We start from the raw sequence: 13,642 nt of genomic DNA on the forward strand, positions 1-13,642 counted from the left end.
CAATTATTTTCAGGTTAAATATTTCTCAAAAAAACATGTTATTTATCCGAATTGTAGACATCTAATTTGTAATAAATAAAGTATTAAATTGATTTAAAAATATAAAGGTGCCATTTCTATTTTAAACTGGTAAAAATAAGCACAACCAATGATAACAGAAAAAGACCATTTACATTAAAAAAACACTGTGCTGTTACTTTTCTAAGAATGAAGTGATGACTCTTTTTATAGGAAAACCACAGTAGACATCCTGAACATTTTTGGAAAAAGGACATGCAACTGATCTAAAAACACAGCTTACACATGGTTAGTGACAATGAGAATCTAGAACAAAGCACACCAACCAGTCTACTGTTCTGGATGTCAATTATAAGACCACGACTAAAAACAAAACTAACAGGGGCATCTGGGTGGCTCAATCGGTTAAGTGTCCGACTTTGGCTCAGCTCATGATCTTATAGTCTGTGAGTTGGAGCCCTGCATCAGGCTCTTTGCTGACAGCCTGGAGCCTGCTTCAGATTCTGTGTCTCCCTCTCCCTCCGCCCCTCCCTCGCTCACACGTGGTCTCTCTCTGTCACAAAGAATAAACATTGAAAAAATATGACTAACAGGTTTGAAATGTATTTCTCTTTAAAAGTTTCAGATCAATTTTTGTCACTTCCAAAGTCTCTATAGGCAAGAGGTAAGAATTTATTACAGAAGCAGAAAATGGCTTGAGAGATAATTAAAATACTATGTGCAGAGTAAAGAATTTAAAAGACAGTCTAATGAAGCACAGGTTTCATTTCATGGGCAAATCAAGAACTCAGGGGTAAGGAAATTAATGGCATGCTAAATTCTACCCCACCTGAGATAAGAACTTCAGAAAAAAATAGGGGAAAGAAAAAAATCAGCAACCTGTGACATAAAATTTAAAATCAAAAGAAATATTATAAAAAATTAGAGGACTAAAATTGAACATTTCTGCCTGGAGACATACCAATTTAGATCCAGTGAATCTTAAAGTTTTTTTTATTAGGTCTAATTTGTTTTCTTGAAACCCACATTTTAAAAGAGTTAACAAAAATAGATAATTTTTAAATGTGGAAGAGAAAGTTCTAGTTTTTGAGACAGAGAGAAATGGCAACTAATTTGTTTATTAGTTGTTTGTAAAAGTTTATTATTTTTTGAAATGTTTGTTTATTCTGAGTGAAAGAGGCAGAGAAAGGGAGAGAGAGAATCCCAAGGAGGCTCAGCGCTCTGTGCAGAGCCTGAAGCGGGCCTTGATCTCAAAAACCGTGACATCATCACCTGAGCCGAAATCAGGAGTTAGACACTCAACTGACTGTGCATTCAGGTGCCCTAGTAAACATTTATTAATAATTAAGACAGGTGATCAGTGTTTTGAAGAAGAATGTATCAAACCAAAAACCTATCATTTTACTCAAAAAAGATTTACAGATGCTGATGTTTAAAAAAAATTATACGCTCTCCTTTTGCTTAAGTTTCTAATTGATGGGATTGTTCTAAGAAAATAATTACAGACTATAAATTAGCTAAAGGAATCAAATGTTTATGAAAGGAAAAAACAATCCAAAGAAACTAAATATCCAAGAATCTTAAGCTGATTAAATAAATTATAGTGTATCAAGAAGACATAACACCAGGTAGACATTATAAGCATGTTTCAAGGGGCACCTGGGTGGCTCAGTCAGTCAAATGTCCTACTTTGGCTCAGGTCATGATCTGCAGTTCATGAGCTCTAGTCCCACTCTGAAATCACTTCTGTCAGTGTAGAGCCTGCTTCAGATCCTCCACCCTCCTCTCTCTGACCCTCCCCTGCTAGCACTCTCCCCAAAATAAATAAATAAATTAATTAAAAATATGTTCAAAAAGACATTCATTTGGAAAAATATAATTTACTGGAAAAAGTAATTAAGCACCTACTATGTGCCAGGCACTGTTCAAGGCACTAAAGTTTCTCTCCTAAAAATAGCTTACATCATTTAAAAAAGGGGCAAAGTGGGCAGAAAAAAAAGTTTTAGGGGCCCCTGGGTGGCTCAGTTGGTTAAGCACAGAACTTCAGCTCAGGTCATGATCTCATGGTTGGTGAGTTCAAGCCCTGCTTAGGACTCTGTGCAGACAACTGAGAGCCTGGGGTCTGCTTCGGATTCTGTGTCTCCCCCCCCTCTCTCTGACCTTCCCCTGCTTGCACACACATTCTCTCTCAAAAGTAAATACACATTTTAAAAAATTAAAAAAAAAAAACTACGAATAAAACAAAGAAATTTTAACATAAACCCACATTTTGGTAAATAGATGTACTTTTATTGAAAATTTTCAATTTTTAGAGTAGTGGTACAGGTCATTTTCTTCTTTTGGCTTATTTATATTTGCTGCATTTTTTTTTTTAACGTTTACTTATTATTGAGAGACAGAGAGAGACAGAGCGTGAGCAGGGGAGCGGCAGAGAGACAGGGAGACACAGAATCTGAAGCAGGTTCCAGGCTCTGAGCGGTCAGCACAGAGCCCGATGCAGGGTTCGAACTCACAAACTGCGAGATCATGACCTGAGCCGAAGTCAGACACTTAACCGACTGAGCCACCCAGGCACCCCAATATATTTGCTGCATTTAAAGCCAAAAATTTTGACACATAATTTGTGGTATAAAAATGTGTAAGTTTTTGTTTTCAAAAGAAAATAAATTAACATTCAGGGCTGATTGTGAGTTTATCTGGGCAGAGCTGAATCAGATCAGATAACTGTCTCTCCAGTTTTTGAGCCAAATTCAACATTTTTCTCAAGTGATAAAAGGCTTAAGTCATAATGAAACTACTCTTTTAGAAAAGGGTAGTTAGAAACATGGTGTTTTGGGGCACCTGGGTTGCTTAATCGGTTAAGCATCCAACTTCGGCTCAGGCCATGATCTTGCGGTTCGTGAGTTCAAGCCCTGCATCAGGCTGTGTGCTGAAAGCTCGGATTCTGGAGCCTACTTCGGATTCTGTGTCTTCCTCTCTCTCTGCCTCTCCCCCACTCATGCTCTGTCTGTCTCTCTTACAAATAAATAAACATTAAGGAAAAAAAAATTAAAAAAAAAAAAGAAATGTAGTGTTTTGAGTGTACTGAAGAATTCTAATACTTCCCAAAGAAAATTACAGATTTAACCCTGCCTAACCTAGTGACTATGCAATCCTGGTATGACGTAATCACATGTGGATGTTGTATCGGGATTCTAGAAGTAAGACTCTGAGGATCTAACCTACCAATGGAAACGATGTACCCAAGAACGCATGGGTGATGGCTGAGAATTCAAAGAGTTTTGATCAAGATACCCGAAGAAATTTGGAGGACCTCACATCACTGTCCTGTCTTTCTCTATGAGAGCATATGTAATTATGAATGCTTTGCGTTTCTCACTGATTGAAAGCTACACAGACACCATCATTATACACATTTATCTATTTACTATTCCTAGGAAACTCCTAAAAGTGAAAGCATAGAGCTGTAAGACCTTGTTCCTGGGGATAGTCCAGTTAAGAGGACATCAGCTCTTATTCCCTATGCCCATTCATTTCACGGAAACTGCTCTAAAATCACCAGTAACTGGTGTTATTAAATCCACTGGACAGTTCTCAACCTTCATCTTTCTCGACCTTGAAGCAGCACAATCAAGTCTTGTGTTGTAAGGCTCTCTCCTCTCAGTTTCTAGGAGTTTCCTCTGACAGCTCAGGAACCACCTTTTCAAGTTTCTCTGGCAGGTAATGCCCCCCGCCTCCCCCCACCATGTATGATCTTTAAATTTTGGAAACAAGGGGCTTGGCCTAGGGACTCTTCTCTTAATATTCTCTGGGAAGTGTGTGTGTGTGTGTGTGTGTGTGTGTGTGTGTGTGTGTGTGTGTGTGTATATCCCCAACAATTTTAAGTTCATGCATGAAGCACAGGCCAATTTTCGGGGATCTGGACCATGTGAATGGCTCATGGGTACCGCAACTTTAACATGTCCAGAAATTCTTAATTTTCCCCCCAAATCTGCACCATCAGTGTTTACCACATGGGAAAGCAGCACCACCGATCACCAGTTATTTGTACTCAGAGCATTTAGGGTCCTCACACATGACACCCAGTTTCACTGCCCTGATGCAAGCAATGGTCAAGTTCTACCAGTTCTACCGCCAAACTGGATCTCAAATTTTATCTCTCCTCAACCACTGTCTTGTGACACCCAGTTGTTTACCCCTGGTAACCAGCATCCTAACACCACTCTTGGTTCAAGTCTATCTCCACAGAGCAGCTAAGGTGAGGGCAGTGGGGTGGGGGAGGGGAAGATATATAATTATAAAATGCTGACCTAATTACTCCACTCCATTGTCAATGATTTCTCGTGATTCTTCAGAGAAATTTCAAAATTTTTCCTCAAGGATCATAAACTGTAAATGTTTCAATCATTTATCACCTTAATCCTCACATTTCAGCAATAATGGCCTTGCCTTTTGAACCCAAGCAACTTCCTAGCTCAGGACCTTCCCGTACATAGTTTCTTCATTCTTTAGCTCTGAACAAGATCTTTGAAAAACTCCTTCTTTAGGCCTCATTCATTTTTAGAGTTTATTTATTAATTTTGAGAGGGGGGAGGGCAGAGAGAGAAAGAGAGGGAGAGAGAATCCCAAGCAGGCTTCACGCTCGGGGTGCAGAGTCCAATGTGGGGCTTGATCCCATGAGATCATGATCTGAGCTAAACCAAGAGTCAGATGCTCAACTGACTGAGCCACCCAGACACCCCATTTTTAAATCACTTAAAAGGTCTCATTTTTAAATCACTTAAAAGATTTTTTCTGACCACACTGAATAAGCTATGGCCCTGAGCACACATACTCACTACTAGCACAACTGTAATTATAGAAAGAATCATGTACATCTTATAAGGACTGTAACTGTCTTGTTCAATGTTATGTCCTTAACACCCAGCATTGTGTCTGACACATAAGAAGCACTCAATATAATACTTATTGTTTGATCACTCATTCACTGACTCAACATGACAAATGCACTTAAAAAACAGGCCAGATGGCATATGTTAAATGTCTCAAAAGATAAAAGAGGTGGTAAAAGAACTCAGAAGAGGGAGGGCTATGATCTGGGACTTGAACTGGATAAGGGTTTAGAATACAACTGATGATGATGACGGTAGTTATCTTCTATAGAGGACTTTCTATAGGCTCAACAGCACGCTCAACAATTTAATAATAATCACCACCACCATGTGAACCACTGCCCTCTGCTGAGCTCTCATTGCGTCAACTGCTGTAAGTACTCTGCACGGGTTAACACATTCAATCACACGGTGACCTACTGAGGTAAGGGCATTATTCACTTTACAGTGGAAAAACCACAGCATGGAGGGGTTAAATAACTTCCTCAAGGTGGCAAAGTAATAAGAACGGAGCCAGGATTTGAGCTTGGGCGATCAGATATTGGACCCATGCTACTGCTCGTGACTCCATAGCGTCACTATATTCTAATAAATCTGTACTCTTGCTACTAGCCTGTCTAGGTACTAACCACCACAGTTAACCTTATACCCAGTAGCCAGGGTCACATATTTTTCCCAAAACAGTATCATACTGCCTTAGGTCACTGCTTAGCAAACCAAATCTAAACTAGGCTCTGTGAAGAGATGCAAAAAAGATCTCCCTTCTTAGGAGTTTAGAAACGAGTGAGGAAAACCACTGCACGCGTCAGGTTGAGAATAGTTAACAATCGATACACCAACAAACACAATATCATGGTAATGAGTGATTATGGAAATGCTAAAGAAAGGCATGATCAGAAGGCAGTGAGGATAAAAAGGGGAAACTGCCTGGAAGAAAAGAGATACCGTGGAAGAGGAGAAAGGCATGGTCAGGAGAAGAGAAGAGACAGCACTCCCAGAAGAAGAAATGCTGTTCAAGAAACGCCAATTAATAACAAAGTCAGTCGGAATGGAGAAACTGAAACAGGGATAGACTGCATATGACGTAAAAGAAAATAAACGGTCTCTACAGTGGGTAAAGTATCTGGACATGCTGCAGTAATGTATTATCAACAGAACGACAAATTCAGAACCTTGGTAATAGCTTATATTCTCAGACACCTCCCAGAGCTGATACCGTATTAGGAATTTTTATCATTTCTTCCTGAAAACACCATTTCCTAAAGAACTGAGGCACAAAATTACTAGGTAATTTCAAGCCGACCCTGAGCCCTGATTCAAGGATATTTGTCCGGACGTCAACACTGCAAAGAGTGTCCAAAATTCTGTACAACATATTCTCTAGGGAATATGTTAGAAGCGTGCTAAATAAAGCCTTAAAATACGAGTAAGCACAATGTCTATGTTAGTAAAAATGACTTACTTTGAGATGTTTATATAAGCAGCAGCCACAGGGCAAAATGAGTTCAATCTAGGGCTAAGTAGTGTTATGATGGTGAAGTGGAGAGTGAAGCCAGGGCTGGGCAGAAACATTTCAGGATCTATCACATCACTCAGCAGCCATGGGGACAGAGGAGACAACCCAACCATACACCTGAACCTGGGAAGCAAAAATTCTATCAACTGCCTTCAAAATACGCGAACATTCATTTAGCTGAGCCTGTAATGGGCTCATTTAACCACTTTGGATCCATGAAACAGAATCAAAGAACAAGATCCACGTGCACCCAGAGAATGGGAAAACTCGAGAGCATGAACCAGTGAGAGCCAAATCTAGGCTCCAGGCCACTCCCTTTGGAAAGAGAAGTCATTTTGTTTGGAAAAAAGTGCTCCTGAACTTCCTCAATTCCCTTTCTCCTTCTGTTGAACAAAGGAAGAAAGTAAAAAGTCATTATTATAGCTCAGGACACTTGATTGAAGGCTAGGACCCTGTTTCTAAGAGGCTCAGTTGCATGCATTCCTATGTGTTAAGTCATAAGTTAAATAAGGAATCAGACGGGAACTAGAAAAATCTGTGGCAGAAAACTTCCTGAAAACAGAATTCAGTGCAGTGACATATCAAGTGTGATTATTTTAGAAAGAAGAAACTTTACTCTCAGAAGCAACAAATAAAGAATGACTGTCTTTGACAGTGTTCCACCTCTGGGCAAGTCACTTGATCAAACATTTCTTCAGAGGTGTTGAATTGCACAGCTGGGACACACTCAGCAAATGTCAAACTGTGCCCTGTCTTCAATGTCCAATCTCTACACCTCAATTGGCTATGGTGCCTGAAATTTCTATAAGAAAAGCCTACTGGTGAACAAAATGGTAGGCCAAGTAAGGTACAGGCATGGAACCAGGCATTCTGTAGATGAAAGAGACATTCACTTTAGAACTTTTTTAAACAAATTACTTTCACAACCAAAGGACACTTCACATTTCTAGGTATACAGCAGGTAATAAAACAAAGACTTTTCAAAGCACATAATTGATCTCTTAATGCCCAATTTATAAATTGTTTTTTTTATTTCCCTCGTTTCTACAACTGCTTCCCCTCTTGAAAGAATAATTTTCAAAAAGGGAAAATCATGACTTTAATACAAATATACAATGAAAACATCAAGTATTTTATTTTTACCCACTAATTAATGAGGGAACCAATAAGACATTACAACTTACTCAAAAGAGAATCTGAGGACTGGATAAACATATGCAACTAGGATGTCGAGATTAATTTTCTAAAGACTCAAAACTGCAGAGTGAAAGACCACAGGGTGAAAATGTAACATCTGAAACCATTTCTCTTACAGGGTAGAAATCAATTGTGTCATATGTATAGGACCACATCTGTACAAGAATGAAATCATTTGCATTACATCAGGCCTTCACAAGTTACATTCTCTCTCCGCAGAGGTACAAAACAGCCCAGCTACAAAGGAGCAGACCTGACAGAATCAGATAACCCCAAAGGAATTACCAGGCAGAACTCAGCATTCCAGTGAAAGAATACTGAGTAATCGTTGTGCCTGTCCCAAAGTCTTTAACAATCTCTCCTGACACGCTCAACTAAAGGAGGTGAGATACTACGTCCTAAATTTAGTGCCCTATGGTGCAAAACAAACAAACAAAAAACGAAAAAAACTTATCGCCACTAACAAAACCATGGATGCACACATAAAAGGAACAGAACTCAGTGAGAGGTGGATTAAATTGGTCAAAGGAAGTGCCTTAAACATAACATCACAAACTGCTAAATGCTGAAATACAGTCTTGAAACAATTCCAGCATTTCTTTCCAGGTTTTTATCGAGAAACTTGTTCAATTTGAGAAAGGCTTCTCTCCGATGCCCACTGCTTTCGAATTTCATTAGAAGGAGAAGGGGACACCCCTGCAGTTCTGGGGAGTTTGAATAGAGAGCTTCAAAAAACCTGAAGTGGCCACACAGGACTATGGCTGAAAGGGACAATGGACAAAAGACAATGAAGCGATGCCCTCAACTGTTAGGGAGAGCAGCTAGCTGAAGCCAACTACCCTGACACAATCAAGGTCACCTTAACAACATCCATCTCTGGAGGGGAGGAGAGGAAAAAGGTGAAGAGAAAAGAAAAGACCCTTCGCTTCCTTAGTAGCTGAGACACTTCTAGAGTAGCTGCCACTCTGGCATCACAGGTACCTTGTGCTGTGGAGGCTGCGGTACAGGTTTCTGTGCTGCAAGAATCCAAGTCAGTGAGCAGCATACTGCAGTCCACTTGAAGTTCAAGAACCTTGAATGGGAATAGGGGAAGAAGGGGACAGAGGAGTGGTGCCTTCCCCTAAACTGGCAACAACTCGAGCTTCCAAATATACAGGAGAGATGCGAGAAAACAATTGTGGGAACCCACTGCCAGGACTAATCATGGCTTCCCCACAAGGGGCCATCATATTTACGGAGCGTATCATGCTTGCTCTAGAGAACAAGTTCAGCAGACAGGGAGGGTATCTATGGGATTTCCCCAGGATGGCAAATGCAGAGCCCAGCTGTGGGGCCATGGCTACGGTGTGAATAGAGCTCTAGTGCTAAGCAACCCTCCAGGTCACAGAAGCCCACGGGGCAGAACCATAGGCCTTGGCCTTGTGAGGTTGGTATAAAAGGGACATCAGAACGAAATTTGAGGCTAAGGGAGAGTAAAAGCGGGAAGGGCTATTGAAACAAAAAACAAACAAGAAATGAGCAATGGTGCCATTAAGGTACAGTGATGAGACAGAACAGAAAGGTAGCTGTAAAAGACTGGAATAATACAAGAATACCATCTAAACAACGTGGGCCAGTAAGACATGAAAGGGAAACTAATTTAACACAGACCTAACTAACAAAGTCTCTGGGTGATGGGAGCGGCTTTCACCTTCTTAGTGGACAAACCAGTTTTAACTTCTCTTTAGCCAAAAAGAATATTATTATTTACCTCTTCCACTGATGCCCAACTCCATGGGTAGTTAGGGAAAGATTACTTCTTTAAAGAGACCCTAGTGGTTTACAAAAGGAGGATAGCTTAAATACCCCAAGGGAAAGAGGACAGTGCTATTCAAGTACAAAAAGGCACTGAAAAACTAGGAGCTGATGGGAAAGGTCAGGAGGAGATGCTGGAAAAAAAATCCGATTTATTTATTTTAAAGGAACACTTTGATCCTTTATATTTGCAAGTCAGAATCTCATTGGTCAATTCCCCAAGTGTTCATTTCACGATATACTACAGCAAGAGGGACCCCAAAATTTCACACTCTACCTCCTACCCCCAGAGCTAGTCTTTGGATTATTCCAGGCCCCTGCTTTAAGGAAATTCTTATCATTAATACTATGCACGTCCAACAAAATCATCATGGAGAGAGGAGGTTATAAGAAAGTGCGTGTGTAACATGAGCAAGGAACCAAAGTCCAAGTGAACACAGCAGCAGCTAACAGAAAAAAAATACACAGGGGTTTACTGACGGCAAGGAAGGAGAGCAAACAACAGCCATATGAACAGAGGACTTGCCATGACCCCGTATCACGAAGAGGCAGAGACAGTCAGAGAAGGGAAACTCTATCCCAGGGACCTGCAGAAGTACAACTGGAGAGGACAGGAGGCTGGCCCAGGCTCTGTCATCTTGCACTGCTGTCAACAGAGTTCCAGACTCCTCACACACCAGAGAGGAAAAGAACAGACACGGCAGGAAATGGAGGAAGAGGAAACAGACAGTGTGACTCACTGAGTACTGGTCCCGCACAAACGGAAAAGGAGATTGGGGGGGCGGGGCGGTGCGCAGGAAGAAGTAGTGTGCTGGCTGCAACCTGAGGAGTGGGGAGCTCCTCAGAACTGTAACTGATTTGTCTGATTTACCAGAACAACAGTAAGCCACGCACCAGCCCCATTTTATTGCCTGTTTTACATTCTGTATCTGCAGGAGATGGTATTTATTACAGAGCAGGCTACAGCAAAAACAGTAACAAACCTAAGATAAGAAACAGCCTTATATTCCACTGACACGCACATCCCAACTTTTGTCTGCCGGTGAGGGAGGGAGTGGAGATGGGATCAAGGAAAAACAAACCCCTCGAAGAATAAACACGTGAACCTACGAAGTGAAATAACCACCACGTAACCATCCTCCAAATCAAATCAGATCTAGTGCCAAGTCTGTCAAATTCTTAGTTGGTTTCAAATTCATAGGAACATCCTGGCCTCGAGGGAAACCAGAGGATTACAGAAAGGACAACAATGACTTAAAATACCACACTTCCTTCATCTTGAAAAATGAGAAATAAAGGAAACTAGTAATTTTTTCAGGATCCAAATTACCAGACTGGCCATATTTTTTACCTTAGTGGTTACCCTGAAACCAGATGCAAATGATGCAGAAAAGCCAAGTTTAACAAACCCCTGTCCAAAAGGTGGGGTTCACTCAGTTGGTGGTATCCACAGATGCGTGTACCTTGTGGAAAATACAGCACTCCGCTGACATTAATGGCAAGAATCCCCTGTATTAACAAGAAAACAACAGAGAAAAGAACCACCCAAAAGTTGGGAGCTAACAACATTTTACAAAAATCAAAAAACCATAACAAGGTCACAATATGGGAAGTGGTACAAGAGGCTCTAATGGTGGAGCACAACACAAAGTTGAAAAACGTGTCAAGTAGCCACTAGGCAGGCATCCAGTCCAGCCCCAGGAAGGAGCAGATACGAAAAGTCCTCCTGGCTTCACTGCCCAGAGGCCAGTGTCTCTCTGCCCAAAGCAGACACTCTTCTTCCCACTCCTGTGCTGGGATTACTCCCTTCCCACCACAGGAAGTCAGCCAAGAGGCCTTACACGTGCTGAGTCTTCATACAAGGCCTGTTAAGATACTCTCTGGACTTTTACACGATGAAACCATCTCTGAAAATGTAAGAGAAGAGGTATGGACAATGGGAGAAACTCAGTGCTAAAAGCTGGAGACCATGAAGCCTAGAACAAATTTAATCATGACGCAACATCTTCTGTATAGCACATTTCTTGGGTGTGTTTAGGAGACAAAATGTGATGAGCTTATATATGTCTTTTGTTTTCATTCCAAGGATGTGTATTGGGATGAGAAGAGGCATTATGCATACATATCGGATCATACTAAGCTATTTTGGCAGTATATTGCATGTCTGATCACCTCAACAAACACTTCCATTTATCATGACCTGCAACTAAGAGGGGGAGCAATGAAAGGTAAAGAGACCCAGTTAAAAAGAAAAAAGAAAAAAAAAAAAGATTCAGAAACTCTTACAAAACCATTATACACGCGTGTATTTCATTGCCCTTATTGGGGGTGTTTTGTCTTGATCCACCTGTAAGCTATCTGCCTGTCTGACCCTATGCACTCACCTGTCGGTTGGACAGTAACGTGGCCAACATGCTTCAGGAAGCTGAAAAGCCATTCATCTCCCTTAAAGGGCACAAGGGAACCCAACACACACACAGACTTAACACAACACGGTGACGGAAAGAAGGGGAGGTTAGAAACAGAGAGAAAAACTCCTCTATTACAGAGGATACTAAAAAAAAAAAAAAAAAAAAAAAAAAAGCCTGTATTCAGAGCTGAATCATGTGTGATGGAGGCAGACAAGGTCATTCTGACATCTATTTAAATGGAACAGCCTTTTCACTTTCTCCCACTTGTTCAAGCTTTCTCTCTTTTTTTTTATTTATGCGGTAACTGAGGGAGATATAACTCACATGTATTTTTAAATAACGTAAGAACAAACAAATTCTCCAATATCAATACAGAAAAGAAAATAAAGATATGTATAAAAATGAGCTCTAGTTGGGAAGGGGGGGAGCGAAAAAATAGGAAGAAAAAAAATGAAGACAAGTTTCATTAAGACCGTTGCTGCAAAAAGGAAAACACAAGAAAACACCAAAACACAACAAGGTATAAACATGAGATTTAAAGATGGCAATAAAGATCATTAGGACACTACGCTGGCAGGTGCCAAAAGCACAGCCCTGAAGCAAATGTGCCTCCATCTCAAATACCTGCCGAGGACTTTCCCTCACTGCCAGTGGGAAATCTGAGCAAGAACATGAACTCCACAGGCCAAAAGGGAACAATATCCCCAAGGTTTAATTCATCTTCCAGAAAGCCTCGAAGTGTAGAGCTGACATAAGTTTTTGGATGGGCACATCTGGCCCGGGTAAAAAGGAGTCACCATTGTGTTTTCCAAAACAATTATTTATAACTTCTTTCTCCCTGCAGTTGAACAGCCAAAAAATTGCCCTTTGATTACTCCAACATCTTCAACAAAAGAATATTAAGGAAAATATTGTTGAGAATGCCACAAGAGACACATGCAGCAATTATTACATATGCCAACAATAACTCAGCAAGGTAAGCCACAGGGAAAACAGGCCTAATACCAGCACGCCAGGAATCACACCTGTTAACAAGGAGCCTTAGCAGATACACCTTAGCCACCAGGTTTCTGGGCTTCAGAGGAATCTTAGCTATGAAGAACGTATATCAACATACCTCACTCATTAAGCAGAGGCACAACTTTTTAACAAAAGTCTACTCAACACAGGGAACACTATTTACTCTGTAGTCTGCAGTGACTGGTTACAGAGTAAGAAAAGCTCAACGGAATACCAATGCTTAAAATGAACGTTGTACTGCTATACCTAGGCAAGGGACTGCTGGCCAGACACATTTATAATACACAATCACAAGGAACAACAAGCAAAGTCTCAGCCAGGCTTGGGAACACAACATAACAAGAAGATAATACACTCTAATCCATCACTGCTGTGGGCTAGGCTGTGATCTAGAAACTTGTTTCTAGGAGTATTTTCTTCTGGGTGCCCAAGGCAAGCTCCCTGAGAATGCAAGCTAAGATTTACTAGCTGCTCCTCTGTCATCTCCCCTGGGCGATGTGATGCCCTCTACACATGACCTGGATCCCCTCCTTAACTGTTAAGTTACTGTGGAGTTGAAATGGATGGTGTGTGTCCCAAGAGCAGAAGGTGAAGTGATGAGCCAAAGAACTTTCCCTGGGCACCTGATGAAATCCACACCTGAGCCATTCACTCTTCCCTTACCCAGTTCTGTTTCTCTTCATTGCTGCTACCTGACACTGCTGTTTCCCTTCCCCACTTGCAGGTAAGGACTTTTATCAGTTTTGTTCATTGTTACATCCTTAAGTGCTCAGAGCAGTTCAGACACAGCAGGT

At 41.0% G+C, this 13,642-nt stretch overlaps 1 protein-coding gene across 1 annotated transcript in view; it reads right to left on the reverse strand.

Annotated features, from left to right (window-relative positions):
• SND1 (staphylococcal nuclease and tudor domain containing 1) overlaps positions 1-13,642 on the reverse strand; it is a 426,619-nt gene that overhangs the window by 159,631 nt on the left and 253,346 nt on the right. The gene's annotated exons all lie outside the window — the stretch shown is intronic.

The sequence above is a fragment of the Puma concolor genome, chromosome A2 (assembly GCF_028749965.1).
Source record: "Puma concolor isolate L17-30 chromosome A2, mPumCon1.1.hap2, whole genome shotgun sequence".
Classification (NCBI taxonomy): Eukaryota; Metazoa; Chordata; class Mammalia; order Carnivora; family Felidae; genus Puma; species Puma concolor.